Source organism: Monomorium pharaonis, chromosome 5 (assembly GCF_013373865.1).
Source record: "Monomorium pharaonis isolate MP-MQ-018 chromosome 5, ASM1337386v2, whole genome shotgun sequence".
Lineage (NCBI taxonomy): Eukaryota > Metazoa > Arthropoda > Insecta > Hymenoptera > Formicidae > Monomorium > Monomorium pharaonis.
Window position 1 is genome coordinate 5,341,305 of NC_050471.1, and position 13,684 is coordinate 5,354,988.

The 13,684-nt window shown below is 45.9% G+C and overlaps 2 protein-coding genes across 3 annotated transcripts in view; one reads left to right on the plus strand and one right to left on the minus strand.

Annotated features, from left to right (window-relative positions):
- The window catches only part of LOC118645670, a 297,612-nt gene extending 287,168 nt beyond the window's left edge, over positions 1 to 10,444 (plus strand). Inside the window, exon 6 of one of the 2 annotated variants that reach the window (XR_004963358.1) lies at positions 9,314 to 9,330. The gene's annotated coding sequence lies outside the window, so the exon portion shown is untranslated. Of the gene's footprint in view, positions 1 to 9,313 lie in introns of both variants that reach the window. The other variant, XM_036287273.1, reaches the window with a different exon arrangement.
- Positions 10,445 to 12,460: 2,016 nt separating this feature from the next.
- The window catches only part of LOC105837682 (POU domain protein CF1A), a 44,500-nt gene continuing 43,276 nt past the window's right edge, over positions 12,461 to 13,684 (minus strand). The window contains 1 exon segment of the mRNA XM_028192738.2: positions 12,461 to 12,649. The gene's annotated coding sequence lies outside the window, so the exon portion shown is untranslated.

The following is a 13,684-nucleotide window of genomic DNA, read 5'->3' on the forward strand; positions in this document are numbered from 1 at the left end:
AGTTTATTTCGCCAGTGGATCATACGTCACGGCTTTATTGTGCGGCCGTTTCTCCCTGGGTCCTCTCGAAGGGAAGGGGTGGGGAGGGGAGAGATCCCGTGAAACGGCGTTTGCATGAAAATACGCTGGGTGATTGAGTACTTTAGAAAATTTAAGCGCTATAGATTACAACCCGCGAGGGAAACAATATTGTCCGACGGTGGCTTTCGGTCTACCGCGGGTAGCCGTTACGACCGATATTCTTGCGCGTACAGAAGACTCTCTGCGGTCTTTGCTTCCTCCGTCGAAGAATCGAACGAGCAACAACGACATTTACATACGTAATTATACTGGCATTTTTTATTGTAAGTGCTCGTGCCGCTCGGCAGCCAGATAACCTTTACTCCCTTTTTTTCCGCGCGTACCAAATGAAACTTTGTAATGTAACTACGAATGCGTTTCATAACAGCGTATATTAGCTATCAATAGTGACGCAACGGCAAGACAAAGAAAAGTATTTTTGTTTTTGTTTTTTTTTCTTACGTTATTTCCTCCATATTATTTATAATAATCGAAAGGCAATAATGGATCATCAGTAGGGTCGTCTCCAAAACTATTATCGATAAAGGATTTATCTGGGCCATCGAGGTTCATCGAAGGGAAACCGCGAATGGTTCGAGCAATGTGCGTGTGTGTGTGTGTGCGTGTGTGTGTCGAGGTGAAAAGGTACATACACCGAGGGAGAAAGAAATGCGAACACGGCGAGATGTCCTCCCCGCGGCGAGATCCGGTCGGATAGATGATTATCGGGTATATAGGAAATTGAAAGGGTGTCTAAGGAGGTGTCTGGGCACTACTCCGCGCGGGGGCGGTTTTCTCAACGGGGTGGCACGGCTCGACTTATGGGGTCTTAAGGGCGTTCGGGCGCGGACACCCACACGGAAAGATGCTGCTCGCCGATAGCCCCGTTGCCCACCACGGATAATAGGTTCCACGGGTTTCTTATAGTCCCGCAGAAGTCACCTATCTACTTCTTCGACTGTCTTAGCTTATATTCCTCGCTGACCGAACAAGGATAACCTTCGCCCTGCTCTATCTCCTTGCCGCTATCCTCCTTGCGCGCGACCCTCTCCCCTTCTCTCTTCTTTCTTTCTATCAGGTGCACACCTCCTCACGTTCCTAGATCGCTATCTGCCAAATCACTATCAATCATCCGGGTGATCCGGACACCGGATGCTCAGGCCAATCTCCTGTAAGCCCTCTTCTTCTCGCTCCTCGCGCGCGATAAATAAATCGACCGATCGGTTTTAACGAGCCGTCGTCCTACGTTCGAGAAGGCTCGCTGCGTGAAGAGTTTATAAGTCCGTATTAAACGCAACAGGAATCGGGAATTATGGTTTAAATATTCATTCTCGTTATACGCGAATAACTCAATGATAGAATTTCGTGTGTGTCGATTTAATATACATGTTTAAAAAATTGAAAGATTTGTTTTAACTTCGGAATAAATCTACCGTGGGCTTTATAGTGAAACTCGAGGACTTCTGTATCGTTCAGTTTGGATCATCGATCATACTCTCTAATGACCAACGAAAGTCGAAACAATGAGAACGACAGGATTCGCCTCGGCGAAAGCTGCGGGCCAGGCGAACGCGAGCTCGTCAAATCGCAATTAGACGGACGATTTAAAAGAGATTTTTCACGATGATGATGATAGAGTACCAGCGCACGATCGCCCTGAACTCGTCTCGCGCACACAGCCATGTCCTTTTTTTTTCGCGGCATATGTAACATGGCTTAATTAACAGTTTATCGATTATTAGCGACGTAACATGTAAAGCGCGGGGCACGCGAAAATTACACGTTACGTAATATCCTATCGTTCACGCAATGTATCCCTGTGGAATGTGTTTTTTTTTTTATGTGCTTCCTAATGCGATCGTAAAATCATAACGGCAAGAAGTTACATCAAGCAAATCTTTCGTCGATCTCTCGACTCTTTGCACTCTGAACATGCGCGGTGGCTAACTTTAAAAAATTCTCTGCTGTTTGCTTTTATTATTATTGCAAAATATTTATGTATATTATTCCGCGACATGTATAGTAAATAAATAGAGATTTATCAAGTCTGACTTAACGCTTTACAAGTAATTTTTGGGCAAGTCAAAAAATATCTTTTACAATAATTTCATAAATTTTGAGACTATTCGAATTTGTATCTTAGAAAGTGTAAACGAGGTTCGTGAAGTTACTATCGTAAAAATGAGATGCATATTAGACGAGTGTTCAGGACACTATCTCATTATTAATCCGCTCTCTGTAAGTCGACTTCTTATAACATAGAGATCGTATTACGCCATGCGCAACGATCCGGGACGAAAGCGTATCACCTCGTCGCCTTTGTCATTATCACGTATGCCGATACTATCGGTATTTATAAAGTATCTAAAACTAAGTGTAGCCGCGCACGCGGGCCGTCGCACGTGTGTGGCACAATTTTTACCGTTAAACACACAGAACTGACGTTCATTATCACATGCCAAACATCGTGCGTGAGTGATGAAGGAAAAAAAAAAAGAAAGAAAAATTAATATCGCTGCCGGGACTAATATTTCTGGCATGTCGAATGGACAAACGGTATTAAAACGTGCGATTCGAAGAACAAATTAATCGATTGAATCAGAGAGTTTGCCACATGTGCCGCGAACATTTGACCGGAAGACGCTAACCCACTTTTAAAACTGGACTCTGGAGATATCTAAAAGCTTGATTTATTATGAAATCAAAGTAAATCAATCTGCATAAAAAAATAATCGGATCTTAATGTCGACGATTATTCTTATAAGATAAATTTCTCTCCATATTGATATCGACTATCGGCAGCGAAGTTCGTATCGTCCATCGCGAATTTAATGTTAAACGCCCATAAAGTGAGGACTACATTAACACCTGCGACAGATCGCCTCGCACACAAAGTCAACGCAACTTCACATGAAGTCGCGTCTCTACAGAACAAAAAAAAAAAAACAACTCCCTCTAAATACCTTACGGCAATCACCGGCAACTTTTCGAGCGCTTTATTCAGAAATAAAAATTCGCCGGCCGATAAACGGCGTAGGATCGTACGATCCAAACCGGCCGCGCGAACGTGTGTGTCGAATCAAATATCCCGATTGCCGATGGGGGACCATCGGCGATGTTACATCGTCGAGTTTACTCGAGCGGGGCCGCATCGGATGTGGACGCGCACGCGGCGTCGTAGCCGATAACCCACTTCTGGAATCGGATCCGAGATATCCAAAACCCGATATCCGGGAGGGAGGGGAGGAGGAGAGAAGAAAAAGGCGTGCAGCAGGCGAGGATATCTCCGGCGCACGGTTGTCGGAATGCACATAAACTCGCGGGTTTAACCAGCGTCGCTGGTTGCATCGGTTAACTCGACGGGGGCACCGGCTCGAACCGCTCTTTCTCTCGCCTACTCGCTTTCGCACCCAGCGAGGCAACCCTTATTTTCACCTCTGGAGGAGGACGTGCCCGCGCGATAGGTGCTCGAGGCATCCTGTGTGCGACGTCCCAGGCTGCTCTCCCCTCTTCGTGGACCCCGATCAGCCCGTATACCTTCCTGTCGATGAATAAAAGACGAAGACCGGTACGTGGTCGCGAAAATTATAAGCCGGTATATTAAAAGTCGCGGTGTCCTGTACCTTGTGGACAGCGGTCCGCAAAACCGTGTCAACTACTTAATTTATGGCGGGAACGGATACGCGTCGCCGAGTAATAAACGGAATTTCGCCAAGCACGGAATTTCGGGGGACTCGTTTTGCACGAGTTTGACCTCGGGCTTGACGAATGAATCGGCAACGATGAGGATAACTAAAACGTTATGGAAATAAATAAGACTTGACACACATGTATATGTTTTATTAATTTATTTAAATATGTTTTATTAAGGTGCACGAGTTCATTCGAATTCATTTGAATTTTTTAATAATTTATACATATACATTAACGTGTTAATTGCACGATACAATTAAGTATTGTTATAAATGTGTTTTTAATACGATTACTAAAATGTATTTGGTAACAGAGGTGATGTGCAAATGCACAAGTTTCTTGGATCTTCGCAAAATCTTTTGTACCAAGTGAACCTGATACAATCGCCCTTTTCAACATGAGCGGAGTACGTTCGGAAAACGCTGTAGTTATCTCATGAGATCCATTGAAGCAACGTCTTCCATGGGCGTCTCATCGATCCTATCTCGGGTGCACCCGTTCTGCTACACAAGAAAACATCCAACCGATCTCTCCGAGGTTCTCTCTCTACAAGTCGAATCATACGTGCAGGTCCGAATCAATGACATCGCGAAAAAAGCAATCGCTCCCCGCTCTTTCCGACAGCTGCTGAGGAAGAAGAAGACGACGACGAAGAAGTCCTCGAGTTCCACGTAAAAACGAGTTTCATCGTGCGTCCGGTTTGGCAACGCCGATGGTCCATTCACCGTTAACCCCTGAGATAGGTTTGCGGGAGCTCGAAGATCACACCGGAATCTACCGGGCGAGGAGGAAGGCGGAGGGGAACAAAACTTGTTATTCCCTAAAACCGAAGTCCCTGGTCGAACATACGAGCGTACGATGATACCTGTACATATTCCTCTTCCCTTCGTTCCTCCCCCTCTCCCTCTCTCTCTCTCTCTCTCTCTCTTCTCACGCTGTCTCTCTTCTTTATCGAGCCCTCTCTGTCCCTCCGCCGTCTCTTCTCCTGATATGGCTGGGCGTATCGTTGCGCTCGGTTACCAAACTGGACATAAATTAATCCCGTCAAATGTCCTCATTCGTTACCCGATTCTGGGGTCCCCCCTGGTCCGTTCTCTCGAGCACCGCTAAGCAAGGTTAATCTTAACTTATAGGTATGAGGCTTGCGTAAGCCTGTGCCCGGCCGACTACCTGCCCGCTCGTCTGCCGGAACCACCACCACACCCCGGCACCTTTCTCGAAGCCTTGCGCACCTGAATCTAGAAAAGTGGCACGAATTTCTGAAATGCCGAGCAAGCATCGATAACCGCGATAAATGATCCTGTCGCTTTACGCTAATCGACGAGATAAGCTAATTAATTTTCAGTGTATAAGTTACTCTTTTCATGAAACACATTCGATAAATAGGTATGTGTGGTTAGAGCTGGAAATTTCACTGATTATTCGATAAGAGGAACTCGACTCAAAGACGGTTGTAAAAATGATTTTCTAGATAAGATTTTAAAAAATCCTACGGTATCATATATGATTCCTGAAAAAACAACGTGAATATATAATTTTCTTAATTATTTTACGTTATATAATAAGAAACTAATATAATCTCACATTCGGCAATAATTTAGTCTCATTAAGTCTTGTAGTTAAATCTCCGTATCCCTAATTGACCAGGAAGAAATTAATACTGACCCGTGATTCGAGAATACTACGAGCCGGCCGTAAAAATGATGCCACAATGAGATACAACCGTAATACTCAAAGTACAACTAAGGATATCGAGTTACCGGTTTCACGGGAGTCACCTTATCGGGTATTCAATCATAGAGTCTGTCGATCGTGAATGATCTCGTCTCCAGAAATGACCACTACGAACATTTATAAAAGGAGGACGCGCTGGAAGTAGTGCCGATGCTAATGGCAAAAAGAGACATATTTCCGCAAATAGACGTCAACGAATAAATTATTTCCAAAACAAACACGAGAGAGAAATGAGAAGCAACGTTGCTTGCCTGTCAACAAATTAGACAAGTATCAGCTGATCGCGTATACTACTAAGCAAAATAAACTCGGAAAGAATTGTGAATGAAAATCGTACGTGTGTGCGGATGTATAAAAAAAAAAGTGAGCAACCCTTCGAAGTGGAAGTTCCAAGAGACACATAATTTGTGGTATAGCGACCCCGCGAAAGGACGAGCATTAACTACACCCTGAGCTATTGTTCCGTTTCATTTCAGGGCGCGATGAGCACTCACCCCCATCGAACGTACGCGGGGATAACGCATCCCCATGCCAAGAGTCCGCTCAAAGTTATCGCGCTGGCTATAAAACAATACTGCTCTGTTACAACGAGAGAGAGAACATATTGCGGTTATTGTTGAATTAAGCTGCGTCCCGAGGAAGGGTAGATTTTACGAATCTGAATTTATCCGCTTATCGGTCTGCTTTTCTCACGTGGTTAACATTAATACAAAGATTTTTTTAAATCTCTTGTATTTCTAATTTTTTTTTTTCATCTATAAAATTCTTCAGAACTCTCGTGATTACCTTGTGCATGAAATGCGAAAGAAATTTTCGACGAGAGACGAATATATTGCGACTTGACTTTCCTCTCTTTTGACTTTTTTTTTTCATATCTCAAATGTATATTTGATAAATTCTATCGATCAATCGTTAACGAGTCGTCGACGATAGCGTCATTTAAACTTCGCACCATCTTCGTGAAACGAAAAGACGGAATTCCGCCTCAACATTTTCATACGTATTTCTCACCACCGCGCGTGGTGTGGTACAGAGAGGGAAAAAAAAGAAGAAAAGGGGGTGAAATATCGAGTGCCTTCGGTACCTCTGGCACTTTCATCCCTTCGTGATCGCGCGGCGCTGGTGGATTCAACCTATTCCAGAATCTCCCCGAGGTTCTGGTACGACGGGGTGTCTCGCGATTTATGCAAAATGGTACGTAGCTCCCTCGGGAGCTTCTCAGCCCGGTCGACCCTCTATCTAACACGTGCGCAACCGTGGCGTGCCGGGGGCCCCCTCGGTGCCACCCCCCGTTTTCTTTTTCGTGGCTTGTGCTCGTCGGTCGGAAGGTCGATCTCGGGGCAGAAGGGGCCCTCCGTACCTTACGGACGTGTTTCCTATGTATTCCTCGAGCGAATGTGCGAGCGAACGAAGAAACGAGCGCTCGCTTCTCCCGACCCAGATGTTTCGAAATTCCTTTTCATCCTCCGATATTCCAGCGGCAAGTCAGATAACGTAGCGGCGTGAGACACGACGAAACGACTGTCCGGATTAGCCTATTCAATTGGGGCTTCGCGACTGTGGCTTTTCAATCGCCATGCGTCACTGTTCTGCGAATTGATTCTCTCTTTCGCGAATAATTGAAAATAGAAGAAGAAAGGGATTATCAAAGGATTTCTAAGAATCAAGTATTTCGTGGAAGCGATTATACAATCGGTGCGAACAGTTTATTTATCAACTGTAATAATTTATAATAATGATTATAAGTGCACAGACATTAATATCATGAAAGAGATCGAAAATTAAAGGAAAAGAAGAACAATTATATACAAACGCCTATAACAATGCGACATAAAGCCCACATTTTTTAAAATTATAATTGATATGTAGCACGTGTCCGCAGAAGCTTTCATTCTCATCGAAGGGTGTCGGAATAAATAGCCACTTACGAGCCGGATGATCAAGAGGGACTGTGGATCATTTAATTTAATTACCTCGCGGGGGTTAATAGAAGAGATAAAAGTGTCTGCTCTCACACAGGCTGGATATTATACATCGTGGCCGAGTGTCGCTCTACAGGACCCTCCAAAAATAAATCCTGCCTTTCTGACAAATGTGGGGAGCATTTTGATTCCGCCCTTTCTTCCTTTCCGTCGTCGTTAAAAACTTTCGCATTACTTTACTCCGAATACGACGTCGAAGCGATGCGATGGCGATGTGAGAACGTCTATCTTACGTTGAATCTTTATTAAAATTGGGGTTTCGCGAAGTGGATAATAACAAGTACATTTTACAAAGTACAAAGCTCTTCTGTGTCATTTTTCATGCTATATCTTACGTTTAATTACGACCGATTTTATTTTTTAGAGCAATAATTTTTTTGAAAAAAAAAACATAACAAGATATATTATTTATAAATCTAAAAAATATACAAAAGAGTACAGGTTTTTCAAAATATAAAACTATGCTGGAACGTTACAGGCCGGGCTGACCCTCGCTCCAGAAGTCAGCGGCGATTTAATTTCATAAACCGCAACTGTTGCCTCTATTTAGTTCGAATGGGAGCGACTAATAGTTATGATCCCCGCGTCAGATTCTTAATCGAGTTCTTCCCCTCTGGCTGAAATCACAGCCTGCGGTTAGACTGTCAATAACTGTTAGACATGAAAATTGTCCATATTATTTTATTCGTCGGTATTACAAGTTTCAAACATTTTCAAGAATAGAAAGGAGATTGAAGGGCTCTCTATGTACTAAGGCCACTCCTCTAGCGGTACGAATTCTTCAACTGTTCTTGCGACACCCACCGCCTCAAAAATCCGCCGGATTAATTTAGACGTCATCTTTAATCCAAAATCCGGTCTCTCAACTCGTACTGTTTCGCCGTGCCCTCAGTTTCTCCTCCGATAATTTCGACGGGCGGTCGCATTAACGACATCTCGATGATATGTCGAGGGGGAGGAGGGGGGAGGGAAGTCAATTCAACATGAGGTGAAGAGCGAGGAGAGGAGGGACAGTTCAGTGTGCCGTGCGGATGTCTCCAGCATTGTATGCAGATGAAGAAGGCAGGGCGACAATGACTCGGGACGACGGTCGGGAACCTGGGCCCGTTCATCTTGAACCGAAAGAAATCCATCCGCCACGAAAGGGGTGTCGCGGGGCTCGGCGGAGGGCGGAGGGGGGGAGGAGGGGTGGAGGGGAGGCTGCCTGCTTTGGCTCGTGCTTGGCACCAGCGTGCTTGCCATCATCCTCCGGCACCTCCTTCCAGACACGCTTATGTACTACGCGTCCATACATTAACATGTCATCATCGTGTAGAAACCGAGCTGATCGAGGTGAACCTTCTCCTCTCCCCCTCCCCTTCCTCCCCTCTCCGTCGGCCGAGCTGCTCGTCCAAGGCTCGCAAGTCGAACGTGCCGTCGTCATCGGACGTGGAGACGTGACGCCCCCCTGTGAAGACTTGCCTCACGAAAGTATCCTCTCGCGCGGATTCAGCCGGCCTCTTCTTCGTGGGCGTTTCGTTTGCTCGCGCTGGATATCGCGGGCAATTCGTCACGGAGATTCGCGCCGGGCCGTTTTATAGACGGAATAATTACTTTAAGGCCCTGCGCGCGCCTGCCCGCCGTCGGCGTTGTCCTTTTTGCGGCGGCCAGTCGATTTGTCTGCGGCGAGTCCGCCGTCCCTTCTAAGGCGCTTGAGTAACGTTACGAAGAGAGAGAGAGAGAGAGAGAGGAGACTTCCACGTCCGAAATTACACTCTATTCAAGGCGAGCGATTATTATGACTGCTGAGCTTACACGTCTAAATTCCAGAAAATTAAATAAATACGTAATTTACTTTTTTCCAGACGGGCAAGCGGGAGCGATCAGTCACCGGGCAACGACGTAAAAATTCACGTGGTCGCGCGTGATTCGAATCGCGAATGCAGCCCGACCTCCCCACACGCGACGCAAATAAAGGATATATTCGCGTGACAAGACGAGAGAATCCGCCGCCATCGTGTTGAGCGTCATTTTTAGCGAGCGGACGGCGAAATCAAGCCTTGGAAAATCGTTTACGAGAGAATTTTGGAATCGCGAAGGGAGCTCGGACCATTCCAGCCGGTCGATATGACTCTGGGGGTTGTTTGGCAGATACACGTACACACAGGTACCGGCCCTTCCGCGCTAGCTCTCGCAACGGAAAAGAGGTATATAGACTAGGCGTTGGTGGTAGTGATGGTAGCGATGGTGGCAGCGACGGCGGCGGCGGCGGCGGCAGCGGCAGCGGAGGAGGCGGCGGCGGTGATGGTGCAGGAAGGGCTGGATTGGTAAACCGGTCACGTAATGCACGGCGATGAATGGACCCGCCGAGTCGAGCCCAAAGCCGGGAATTGGCTACTGGGCATACCACCGACCATCTACCCCACTGCGTCAGCTTTAGCCACCCCACGGCAACGTAAAATTACAAAGAGGTGCTCAAACCTGAGCTATCTCGCGTATCTGCCGTCACGCAAATAGAGACGACGGGTTGCTGCGAAAATTCCAGCCGCGACGCGTGCTTCGTTTTGGAAGCAGACAAAAAAAAAGAGGATCAACGTGATGCGACGTAATCGATCGATTACACTGTGAAACGTATGGAAATAATGAAATAATCTGAGCTATACACAAATTTGAAATTTGTAAAACAGTTGTAGAAATGTAAATTGGATCTATTTATGTCATTTTACGATTATTCCTGTTACAGCTTTTCGATTAACTTTTCAGACAACTATATAATTTTGTATAAATTCAAAAAGAACATTAGTATTTGAATTATTAGTTGAGCGAAAGCAAGCGTTATCGTGCATATTAAAGCGACTTGGCTAGTTGCGACGGGTTTAATCACTTCCCAGTTAATGCAGAATTGGCATAAAACGACGTTCACATCTCATCTATCTCATAACAGTTTATATGCAAATGGGCATGTAATATAGAAAGCGAATAAAATTAATAAATGCAATAGTTTTGTTAACTCGAAATCATTTCTACATCTGTCAAATTAATATTGTTTCTTTTGTTTTCTTCCAAAGTGCAAAGTGATCTGCGCAACATCAAAATGCAATGAACAACATATTACACATAATCGCGCCAAGTCAGACATTTGATATTGAACACATTGCGATTACGAGCCTGACTGCGTCAGCTTTAGTCAGCTCTCTCAAGCCCATAAAAAAGGTGTTCAAACCGGATAATCTTGCTTTATTTTTACACCGAACCTTGCAAAATTTTCCGCGCGCAGCATACACAATAATATCACATCTTATCGCAAGATGATATATATTTTTCTTTAATTACTCACTCGGGATATTAGTTGCGCGCTATATATTTCACAGCAATTGTGTAATAAAACATTCTACTTACGCATCGGAGCCGCCGAATTCATGAATGACGTGTACGAGGAACGGAGATTTCGGAAGGTCGCAGGACGACGTTATTCGTAATCAGGATTCCATTTGCGGAATTCTCTCGGGCCTGGCTCCTCGTTGTCATACCGTAGAGATCGTCCTTCCAGCTCGGACTTGTCGGCGAGACCGAAGCGCGGGTACCCCCAACGCACCGGGTCCTGGACCCCCTTATGCAATCTACAGCAAGCCTCTGATCTGCCATAAAGTCATTTCATAACCCATCCCGAGGGTTAAGTACCCCTCGAGTCCCAAATCCCGAGTTAAGCGCGAACCCACTGAGAGCTTCAAACTTTCACGACACGATCTCTGGTCTCTTTCCTTCCTCATTCCCCCCGTCCGCCTTTCGCCTTCCTCGCTGTGTTATCTTTCGACAATTAAAGCTACAGAGGTGATACTCACTGAAAAGTTGCTCGAGGAACGGCGGCGCGGTCGATTATTTCTGCGACTCTTGCCGCGATACACCAACGAGTCCTCTTTCATTTATCTCGTAATATAATACGTTACGAAACGTAATGTTTTTTTCCCCATAATGTCGTTTGTTAAAATTTAATTTAGAGTTTAGATAGTTCGACTATTAATGTTAAACTTATAATATGTCTACTGTCGGACAAAAGTTGTGATAGAAATTCTAAAAAATTAACGTATTCTCTGTAGGCGAATAACACGACGTATTAATTTTTCGACGGATAGCAGCGGAGATTTTCATTTCTACAATTAATCTCGACACTGACGTCCGACGCTATTACGTGAAGCCCGAAGCTGAACAAGATCGTGCATAAATTATAGGCCGTCTCGTAACGCAATGGGTCCCCGGCAGCTTGGAGAAGGCGAAAAAACGCGGTGACACTTGCGTCGGAATTAAAAAGTAAAAGCTCGTTATAAATCAAACGCCTTGTCAGCGGGTGTGGCGGCTGGCCTTTAAGCCGCCGCGGGAGGACGAGGGGGACGGTGGCGTACGGGGGTGAAGGCGAAAACCCTTTCGTTAATTGCGCATCGCAGATGCCGGGCTATTGCAGCCGCTCTTTACGAGCCGCTCTTCCCACCCCCGGACGGTGCACGGCGGTGAACGACCGTAGAAAAAAAGCTGAGCTTCTTTGTAGCCGAGGAAAAGTTCGGGCCGTAAGCTCCGAAAGTGCCTTTAAAAGCGATTACGACCGTGCCTCGTAATCGTAACACGATCCGTTTACCGCGCGCGCAGAAAGGGGAAAGGGGAATTAGACGTGTTCGACAAATTTTCCGTGAGACGCGCGTAGTCCCTGCCGCCCGAAATTCCGAACGACTTCGGAAGACTGTAATTAAACGGTGAGCCGCGCGCGCGGCTCGACGGTTCGACGGCTCGAATGAGATTTTGTCTCCGGATCTCGCAGCGGACGAGGCGTAGTCTCGTCACGACTCTGGCATTTCTCCTGTGCGTTACTTTTCGATCTCCCGCGTTAATTCGACGATCTAATTAACGTCGGAGACCCAACTCACCCGATATATACGCTCAATCATTAGAACTTTTGTATTAATTTTAAAGTGCTTGGGACACACGAGGGTTGATTTCTCCGAAGGACACGAGGCGACAAGTATACATAAAATAATGTATTTATTATAATACGTTTCCCCACGTTTCGCTACAGCGATTAACATTGATTTAACACAACTTATACCGTAATTCTATATAATTATGTATTTTCCACACACTGACGATGCCTGGCTGGGACTGGATTCTGGAACGATTGCTTGCAGGAGGACGATGCGAGACAACTCTGTAAGCTAAAACACAAAGGCAAACATTCTTATTGGAGGTGCTCGAGCTTTGTTAGCCGGCGCCCAATTATTTTCACTAATTCACGCGTGCGTATATAATTACGAAATTATCAATATTTCTGTGACGTGAAAAACGCTTTAACTCACTACCGTTTCGCGGCACGACGACGCTGGGGAGGCACGTAAATAAAAGGCGCGCAAGATCGGGCCCCCGAGATGTCGTCTTCGGGAGGTCCGCGCGGGAGAGTCGGCGGATATCTAAAGCGAGATCTCTTCTTCGCGGAGTAGACTGCTGGCGACGGTGGAGAGAGAGAAAGAAGGTGGAGGAGCCCCGGAGGAACGTTATTAATTGGCTACACGATAAAACAGTGTTAGTCCCCATTCGCTGTCCTTCGGCCGGACCCCCCCTGGCTTCCTCTTAAGATATGGGGCCACGCGACTTCCTCGCGCGCGTGTGCGCGCGTGTACGTGCGTGCGTGTAGTCGCGAAGCCGGAGGTCCCGTGAGAATTACGAGGAAAAAGGAATCCCGAGGGTGCCATGCGCGCGCGCAACGGACGGACGGACGGACAACTCGTTTCCGGCGAAATTCCTCGTGCTGCGAGAGAAACACGGCACGCACGATCTTTTTTGTATCCCCCTTCCCGACGCAAAAAATAATGTTCGTGCATCGAATTGCGTCTAAGGAAAAAAAAGCTCACCACTTCATCGAAACAATTGGACACGAATGGGATACAATCTCTCCTTAAAGCTTATCTCTCTTATCTCTGTCTTTTACCCTTACCCGGAGTTGTTTTTCATACATGTCCCATGACTACAGCCAGTACAGTGGAAAACTTCAACAAGAAAAACCATGTAACTACGTAAAAGGCTTATTATTAATTAAAATCGACTTTTTGCCGTTTAAGACTTGCCTCATAACACATCGGAAGTCGCGACGCGATCGCCGCTAATCACGGGAGACGATTCATTACGATAATTATCGAATGGAAATTAACGCATACCCCGCCTCACATTAACATTATTAATCGGTCATTAAAAAG